Source organism: Podarcis liolepis (assembly GCF_965112155.1).
Source record: "Podarcis liolepis genome assembly, chromosome: 5".
In the NCBI taxonomy this organism is placed as follows: Eukaryota; Metazoa; Chordata; class Lepidosauria; order Squamata; family Lacertidae; genus Podarcis; species Podarcis liolepis.
The window spans coordinates 63,844,425-63,853,808 of record NC_139556.1 but is presented as its reverse complement, the minus strand read 5'-3'; the positions used below and the strand labels follow the sequence as shown (position 1 = coordinate 63,853,808).

At 43.3% G+C, this 9,384-nt stretch overlaps 1 protein-coding gene across 1 annotated transcript in view; it reads left to right on the top strand.

Annotated features, from left to right (window-relative positions):
• Nucleotides 1-3,914: 3,914 nt before the first annotated feature.
• GIGYF2 (GRB10 interacting GYF protein 2) overlaps nt 3,915-9,384 on the top strand; it is a 73,068-nt gene continuing 67,598 nt past the window's right edge. Inside the window, exon 1 of the mRNA XM_083505645.1 lies at nt 3,915-4,806. The gene's annotated coding sequence lies outside the window, so the exon portion shown is untranslated. The remainder of the gene's footprint in view (nt 4,807-9,384) is intronic.

Below are 9,384 nucleotides of genomic sequence, written 5' to 3'. Positions count from 1 at the left end.
TCTGTGGTGCAAGCTAAAATCATTGCACTAATGCAATGAGTGATTTAGTACTACTTTAGATACAAACCTTGATCCGGGATTTAGTATTTTTAATATAATTGCTACTTTATATATATTGTGCTTTGTTTAATATGTTTTATTGTATTGTATATACAGTGGTACCTCGGGTTAAGTACTTAATTCATTCCGGAGGTCCGTTCTGAACCTGAAACTGTTCTTAACCTGAAGCACCACTTTAGCTAATGGGGCCTCCTGCTGCCACCGCACCGCTGGAGCACGATTTCTGTTCTCATCCTGAAGCAAAGTTCTTAACCCGAGGTAATATTTCTGGGTTAGCGGAGTCTGTAACCTGAAGCGTATTTAACCCGAAGTACCACTGTATTGTAAATCCATTTGAGACCTTTTTTAAAGTGTAAAGTGATTACTAGTGTAGTAAATCAATTCTCACTGACCACTGTCCACATGGCTGATAGGAGTCCAAGGACATATAGAGGGCCAAACAGTTCCCTCTCCTTATTCTAGAGAGTCTATGAATAGGCAATGTCCTAGATCCAACTATTTAACTTCCCTCCCCGCCATCTTCTGTAAAATTCCTGCGAAATGACCTAGATCAATATGCCACTTTTGGAGCTATTTTGAGCTTTCTATTTGATGAGAGAGAGTGGCTGCTTGTCTTTGGGATTCGGGCTAATAGGCTGACTTGTTCCGAAGCCCTTTAACTACCTGTTTCCTAGTTTGGATGAAATAGGGAAATGTTTATTTGTTTTTAAGAATATTTATAAACTGTCAACTGAAAAACAAATAATGGTAGTGTATAATGAAGTAGCTGAAAACATCATACTGTACAATGATCAGATCCATAGCTAATGGAATACTTCCTTCCTGGTTTGTTTGCTGGCTCACGTGAAGGGACTGTGTGCATGGCCAATATTATTCTTTGCACGCTGACTATTTAAGCTAAGAGATGATCATTCAAATGCAGTCAGTCTGTAAAGAGACTTTTTACTTGTTTCTTTATTTTGAAGGGAAAAAATGAAATTTCAGTTAAGGAAGCACTGAACTATTGCAGTTGCCTTGCCTATTGCAATTGCCTTTTACGGGGGCTTGAACTGGAAAAAAGAAACTACAAGGCTATCAGTGACAGGATGAAGGGTAAATCATAGGACATTTAATTGAATGATTCTTGGGTTTTCAGCTTTGCACTATTAATTAAAATTCCTGTTGTTTAAGCACCACCTACTGGAGGGTCTCAGAACTGTCACAAATTTTAAGAAATGCTCCAGAGAGGTAGGTCTTGCTCCAGCTGTCTGAGCACAGCTCCTTCAACACGGTGCCTCCAATCCCCCTCCTGCTCAAGAGGCATACATGGGAACAGTATTCTTCTGATGTCAGCAGTATCCATCTTGCTAGGATTATGCAGTATATAGTACTATGACATATGGAAATTAGGGCCCATTCACATTTCTGCTTTTCCTGTACCTAGAAAGCACGGGTTTGAATGGTTTTCTGCTTGTCCTGTGCTTTCTAGGTACAGATCCAAGCAGTTTTCTGTCTGCCCCACTGCTTTCCCTTAGACTGTGTGTGTATTCTATAATGCACAGTGCTGAAATCTGTAAATATTATTATTTATTGAAATTATATACCGCTCTATACCCAGAGGTCTCAGGGCAATTCACATAAATATATATATATATTGTAAATTCAGACTAGACACCTTGAGTGTCTCCTAAGAAGTGTTACCTATGTTTGAAACTTCTGCACAGTTCCTTGAACAAGTTCCTGACTTTAGCAGTGAGCAATAAAAAACTATGGTGGTACCACAAGTTAAGCAGTGTGCTGACAGAGGATACAAAACTAGGTTGGGCAGATGGGTTTAACCAAGAGCTGCACTCATGGCATACCAATGAGAAGGTTTCAAGGCAATTATGGTCTCCAGGTAGTGAAGGGAAAACACCTATAATGCTACCAGGCAAGTTTTTTAATGGGCTTTTAAAGAGGTGGCAACTTGGCAATTGCACTGGTGTTGACTGAGGGAGTAAAGTATGGTGTAATGAGCAGATTAGGTGCAGGGATTCTTCAGACCCTGGCTCATTGCCAATGTGCTTGAAACATAGGGATCTTTTCCTAGTACTGAGAAATTCTCACCATATAATCAGGGAGAATCCTTTTATTACCTAAGTAATATAGGGCACCTTTTAGGCATGAGGCCCGCAAAACAGCTTATAATTAAATGAAATAATACAACATAAGAAACTTAAGAAAACCAAATGCACAGCAACAATCTACCTCATGTATGTTAACAGCAATCTTCACTCTGGGAAAGCCTGGTGTAATTAAAAAATACCTTCACAGATGTCATAAAGCGTGCAGTGAAGCAGTGCTACCCAGTTCAATGAAGAGGAAATTTCACAGTACAGTACACTCACGACTTGCACATATTTACCGGTAACTTGTGCGCAAACAGCTTTATGTGTTTGGCAAAAAAAAATTTTTTTAAGAGGGTGGGTGTCCGGGAGGGGGGGGAATGGCAATTCCACCTGCCATTGCACCCAATGTGCTTTGACTATACACTATTTTGGCTGTAGGTGCTATTCCTCGAATGTAACCCCATACATAAGTCATGGGCTTACTGTATTAAGTGCCAAGACACAGAAAGCTGCCATTTCTAGTAGGGGTTAATTTTACCTCAAACACTAGTGGTGCCTGAAGCACTATCATTCCAACAGTTCCTCATATTGATGTGTGTCCTTTGGGATGAGCGCACCAGGCAGGAGTAGGTGCAGGGCACAGAGGGTGAACAAAATCTGCTGTGCCAGTGCCCAGCCCTTGCCGCTGGTTGGGTATGGGCACAGAGGGTTCACAAGGCTGCCCTGCACCGCCCATGCATAGGGGAACCTGGTCAGCCTATGCAACCCTTGGTGGGCGAATCTCTCCGATGCTGGCCGGGTGGCCATTCAGCAAGGGGGCCACGGGCGTGGTGGCTTTGGGGCCCAGAGACCCCTGGTGGCAGGCAGGGCAGGATGGGGATCCCTGTGTTGGCATGCCTGGTTCACGCCTCCTCAAAGTCATACACCTGGGGCTACAGCCCCCTTGTTCCCACCATGCTATGCCCCTGCAACATGGGACCATGCATGGGATGAGAGGCCCAGTTTGTCATACTGCATCTTCACACTTATGTAATGTACAAAAACCCCATCTCTGATTCTGTTGTTGTTGTTTAGTCGTTTAGTCGTGTCCGACTCTTCGTGACCCCATGGACCAGAGCACGCCAGGCACTCCTGTCTTCCACTGCCTCCCACAGTTTGGTCAGGCTCATGTTTGTAGCTTCGAGAACACTGTCTAGCCATCTCGTCCTCTGTCGTCCCCTTCTCCTTGTGCCCTCCATCTTTCCCAACATCAGGGTCTTTTCCAGGGAGTCTTCTATTCTCATGAGGTGGCCAAAGTATTGGAGCCTCAACTTCACGATCTGTCCTTCCAGTGAGCACTCAGGGCTGATTTCCTTAAGAATGGATACGTTTGATCTTCTTGCAGTCCTCTCTGGTTCTATCAAGCCTTTATTTTTACAAGTTATGATAGGTATAGATCATCTAAAATCCTGATCCCAAACAGTATCTTAAATGTGTGATCATTAGATGTTTTTATTTTATTTATTTTTAAAAAAGAACCACAAGGTCCTCACCCCCATCAACACCATGCTGGGTGTGTTGGTAGGGGGTTAACTCTTTCCACCTGTGTTTATCTTTATCAGTGGCTTCCAGCTGATGGAACAGCCTCCCTGGTGGTGGGTGTGTCTCTCCCTCATTATTAACTTTCAGGAGGGGTTTTAAAGCATTCTTACTCAGCCAGGCATCGGGTGGCTGAAAGACACTATTCTTGGTAACCTTAAAAATTATTAGCTGTCAGATAATGTGGTTGCTTTGCATTTATTTAGGTACTCTTAAATATGTTTAGGTGTTTTAAATGGTTTTCATTTCATTTTTAAAAGTATTATTTTATCACTTTTGTCTTTGCTGCCCTGTGCTCGTTTGAGAGAAGGGGAAGACAGAAATTTAGATAGACAAAAATGACTGTATTTGCCCCAGAAAGGAAGCTCCGCTCTGCTTCTTGAACTGGAGTGTGCTTTGACTACAGTATTTAGGAGGGCTTTTGGCCCCTTTTCTGCCTCCTCCTCCTCCTGTCATTGTATGCCCTCTAGTGGCACAGAAATTTTAAAGAAACTCGCAGGTTGACATCCCATTCTGGGCACTGACACAAACACACGCACACCGTCCCGTGTTTGGTCGTGTAGTGAAACACGGCGCTGGTGGTGTCCCTGTGACAACAGATCAAAGTGTCTTCTTCGTTGCCCGCCAATGATCCTTCTGGACTGTCAAGAACAAGGCTCGGTTCCTTCCCTCAGAGTCGATTGTGGACGGTCGAGGTTCTTTTAATGAGTGTTTTAGTGACTCTGCGTGAGGGAGCAACTCCTTTTCCGTGTGTGAGGGAAAACACTCAGACGCACAGACACTAGCTATCCCTGTGTAGGTCCCACAGAGTGAGACCACGGGCCCGCTTCTCAGGCGCCTCCGCCGTTCCGAGAAGACCGAGACGAGGGAGCGCGGCTTCCGCTCACGGAGCCGCCGTTGGCGCCCGCGTTCGAGAGCGCGACTTCTCCGGGTTCCTCGGTCCGCGGCTTGCGGGGAAGGAAGGGGGCGGAGTCACGGCAGCGAGGTCACATGACCTTGCGTGGCGGCGCAGCAGCCATCTTGTGTTGTCGGTGCTGAGGATAGGCTTTGGATCCGAGAGGCTCTCCGTCCGCGACCTCAGGTAAACCGACCCCCTGGCCGTCCTGCGCCCTCCCTTTCGGGCGCGACCCCCTCGCTGAGTTCCCGCTTTCCCCTCAGGTCTAAGCAGCTGCCCCTCTGTCGCGGCCCTTCCGCGCGAACACGCCCAGGCCTCTCGCCGAGCACCGGTCTCCCGTATGTCTCGTGTCCGGAGAAGCGCATGGCAGGCGAGGGGAAACGGGCTTGAGCGTGGCGTCGGGGTTCCTTAGCTGTGGCGTGGGCTGCTGGGTGGTTTGCCGTGCCTGGGCGGGTGGGAGGAAGTTCTGAGGGTTTAGGAGCTGCCTTGGCTCAGACCTGACACAAGACAGCTGTGGGCCTTTCCTTCTCCATGCGGCATATTGGCAGGAACTGCTGGGTCCGGGTGGGCGGGTGATACGGACTTACTCCTTGGCTGGCAGCTACAGAGGAACATGCAGTTATTCCCAGTCCCTGCGACCATTTCCTCTTCAACTCGTTCTGTAGAAAGAGACTTTCCTACTCCATGGCCATGACTTGTCAACGCCAAGGGGGAAGGAAGGCTCCAGCAGCTGTTGCCTAATGAGCCGGTTAGTTGAACATTATACCGGCACTCATGACGAGGGCTTTACAAATGGAGGGTTGTGTGTACTTTGGGGGAAAGCTGTGGGGGTGATAGTGGTGTTTGAAGTGAAGCTGATAATATCTGGCGACTCCTGAGATTTAAGACAGTGAAGGTATATACTGGCCACTAGAAATGACACGTACTTCCACTAAATACAGGGGGGTGTAGAAGATGCAGAAACTCTGGTTAAACATATATTGGTCATTTCTCAAGTAACAAACTGTTCTGGACAGTATGATAGCAATCTGTTAATTTGAATATTCTCTTACTATTCATTCTCTCTGTGAAGTTGTATTGAGATTTGTGCATAAAAATATGAGCTCTAGTGCTTCAGACTAAAGGCCTGTCTGATTCGTCATTCTTTTCTCACAGTGGCCAACCAGATGCCTGTAAGAAGCCCACAAGTAACCTGGAAGATAGTTATGAACAAATGATACATAACTTCAATTCATATAATTGCTAGTTTACTTACAGTTGGAAAATAACACATGGTATAGCAGAACAATTTCTTAAATGACCAGAAATATTTTACTACTAGCCCTTAGCAAATGGGTTACTAGGGTATGTTTGCAACCTTATTTCCAGGGATACTAGTTTGCAAAATTACTTTTTGTAATTGTCACTGAAGTTGGTTTTTTTTAGTGACTCTTAAGAGATCTCCTCAGAGATCCATTTCCACTACACTTCCCATCAGTTTGAATTTTTTTAAAAAACTGGAATCACTGTATCACTGTTAATCTTGGGGTTTTTTTATTTAGCTGATAATATGTTTCAAAGTTGCACAAAAACAGTGCTTTTACACATTTTCTTACTTCACGTTCAACTGTTGGACATTCAAGGTGATTGCCATTAAAGATGGAGCTGGCCATCTCTGGATATTATAAACCAAGCAAATAATATAAAAGTAGACACAGGCAAGACAGATTTGTTTTCTGAAGCTTATTCAGGATAGTGAGCCACTTTGTGGTTATAACCTGATCTGAAGAAAATACTAGTCTAATAAATGGCCTTTGCATTATTTATAGCAGTATGATTAATATAATTGTGTTTGCTGATGAGCTTACAGGAGCTGTTGCACAGAGACTTTGCAGGACTGGCTGTAGGGAGAATGGTCAAGAGGCACAATAAAATTAGGACCAAGAAAACCAATCAGGTAGACAAACAAGTTTGTGGCCACATGCAAAGGATGAGCATCAACATGTCTGTATGGGAAGCAGAAGTGAGGCAAGCATGGCGATACAGTTGTACCTTGGTTTTCGAATAGCTTAGTTCTCGGACGTTTTGGCTCCCAAACGCTGCAAACCCGGAAGTGACTGTTCCAGTTTCCAAACTATTTTTGGAGCTTTCTGCAGCCAATCAGAAGCTGTGCTTTAGTTTCCAAAAGTTTTGGAAGTCGAACGGACTTCCAGAACAGATTCTGTTCTACTTCCAAGGTACGACTGTATTATGAGTTACCTGAAGAGATGCGGACCCTGTGGCCCTTCATATGTTTTTGGACTACATTGGCTATCAGCCTCAGCCAGCATAGCCAGTTATCAATGATGATGATAATTCTGTTCCATCACCATCTGGAGGACCACAGGTTCCCACCTCTGAGCAAGCAGATTCAAAGACCGGAAGGCTACTCTTACAAGGAGAGCTCTTACACTTACAAGGAGAGCTCTTACTTTTACAAGAAAGAACAATCACATATATAAGAACATACAAAAGGAGAGGTCTGCTAGCAACCTTTTCCTCTGAACCTAAAGCTAGTGAGAACAGGACACAGCAGAAACTACTTGTATCCAAACTATGTACTAAGTAGCAGTAAGGCAGCAAGGAGCAGTTTAGAAGCATTTGGCTTTGTTTTATACTAGATGCAATTTGCCATTCTGTTCAAGTCAGGAGCTATGATTAGTTTTAACCAGTGCTTTTTTTCTGGCAGAACTCAACAGTACACAGTACCGGCACCTCCCCCCCCCAACCTTGTAGTAAGGTAAATAGAGGGTAGTGAGACCAAGCAAGCAACCATGACTAAAAGGGGGTTGTGAAAAGCAGGAGGCTGAGGTGGTGGCAAGGAAAGGAGGCCCTTGTTTGGGGTTGTATTTCTGCTCTCAGTCAACAGGTTGCACCATTCCCCCTTGCACACTCTCCCCCTAGATGCGGGACAAGCTGTAGGGGTGAGTGTGGATGGTGTGGCTGGTGGCTAGGAGGAGAAGGAGAAATGGGAGGGTGGGTGTGACGAGTGGACTGGGCAAGGTGGGGGGAGGTTGAAGAAGGGTGTGCACAAAGTGGAGCTTTAATTAACTGTGGGGTGACAGGAGAGTGTGTGTGTGAGAGAGAGAGAGAAAAAAAGGGGGATCATGGTGAGTACCAGCACCCTTTTTTCTAAGAAAAAAAGCACTTGTTTAACTGTAGTTTATCTTTAAAAAGCCTAGATCAATAACCACATTTTGAAGTTATCCTTGCCAGAGCAACTGTTACTTGACTGGTTGGCTCGCTGGGCAGTTTGTTTAAATGTCCAGTTCTTCAATGTTTAGGAACTCCATGTGGAAGATTATATTTCATGGATTTTGTCTTGTCAGGTTACTTTGAGATAATATGGACTGAGAATTAACATTTACTACTTTACTGAATTTCAGGAGTGGCTTGCCCAGCAAGGTGGATCTATAGCAATAGCCTGCAAGGGAGATGGGATGGGATGGTGAGCTTGGGGCTATGTGGGTGCACTGGTGGAACCAATGTGGCATTCCCCACTGTGTGTGCTCATGCAGCCCTGACCACACCAACTCTCCTGGTAAGTGCTATTGACTTCACATCTGGGATGCTGTTGTTGTAGTTTTACTTCACTTAGTGAACTTCTGGGTCATTCCATATCAAGTGAGCCAATTTTTTTACCTCATGTCATCCAATTTTCTTAATATTTTGTACACTTGTTGAACGATCAAAACTAAGAGTGATCAAGCTATCACTCTGCATTGGAACACATTTTTAAAAGAAAAGCCTTACTAGCTTTTCAGATAACTTTTAATTGAATAACTTCCTTTAAAAATGCCCTAAGTAACTGATATTACAGTTTGAAGTCTAGTTTATTTTGTTATATTTTACTCTCAAGAAGACCCATTTATCCTAAATAGAACTGAATAAGGCAGACATGTATGTACAAAATATTTTTTTAGAATATGATCCCATTGAGATTCCAAGAAGAAAATTTGCAGGTAGGTCTTAGAAATATTAAATAATACAATTTTTTTGAATTTTTAATTTTGTAACTTATATTTATAATATAAAGTAAACCCATCATGTGACATATATTAAAGCCCATGATGTTCTGAAGAGATTGGTGTTATTAGTTTTGCCATATCTCAATTCTGGGCTGAGCTTTTAAGGTTTTTGTATAGTCTGGCAAGGCCAAAATTGTCAGTTTTTTGAAATTTCAAACCCTCGTAACTCACAAACAGGATGAGATAAAAAAATGAAAGTTTGAAATTTAAACTTAGTTTTGATCATTCAACAAGTGTACAAAATATTAAGAAAATTGGGTGTCGTGAGGTAAAGAAGTTGGATCACTTGCTAAATTGATTTTCCATTTTTCAGTGATCAGCATAGTGTATAGTGTTAAAAGCATAAAAATTATTTTAAAAAGACCCAACAAATATAACCTACAACAACAATAGTCGTAGTAATAATAATATCCACAGAAAGTTTAGCATTGTCATAGATAATTAAGATCAGCAGCAGTTAAACTTCTGCCTCTTAATATCTGACAAAACATGAGATATTTCTGGAAAAAAAGGCATGGATGGGTATTTGTATATACTTTATCCATAGGGAATTCCAGGGCCTTGGGATGAACACAGACAAGCACTTTTCTATTGTGCTGCTAACTTATTTCTTCTTGCAATTATAGGATCCTTTCTGTGAACCCTGGGATATGTGTAAAAAGAGATGTGCTCAAGGTTTATAGACCCATTCTGTATGAGTTTTGCAAGCCAATGACAG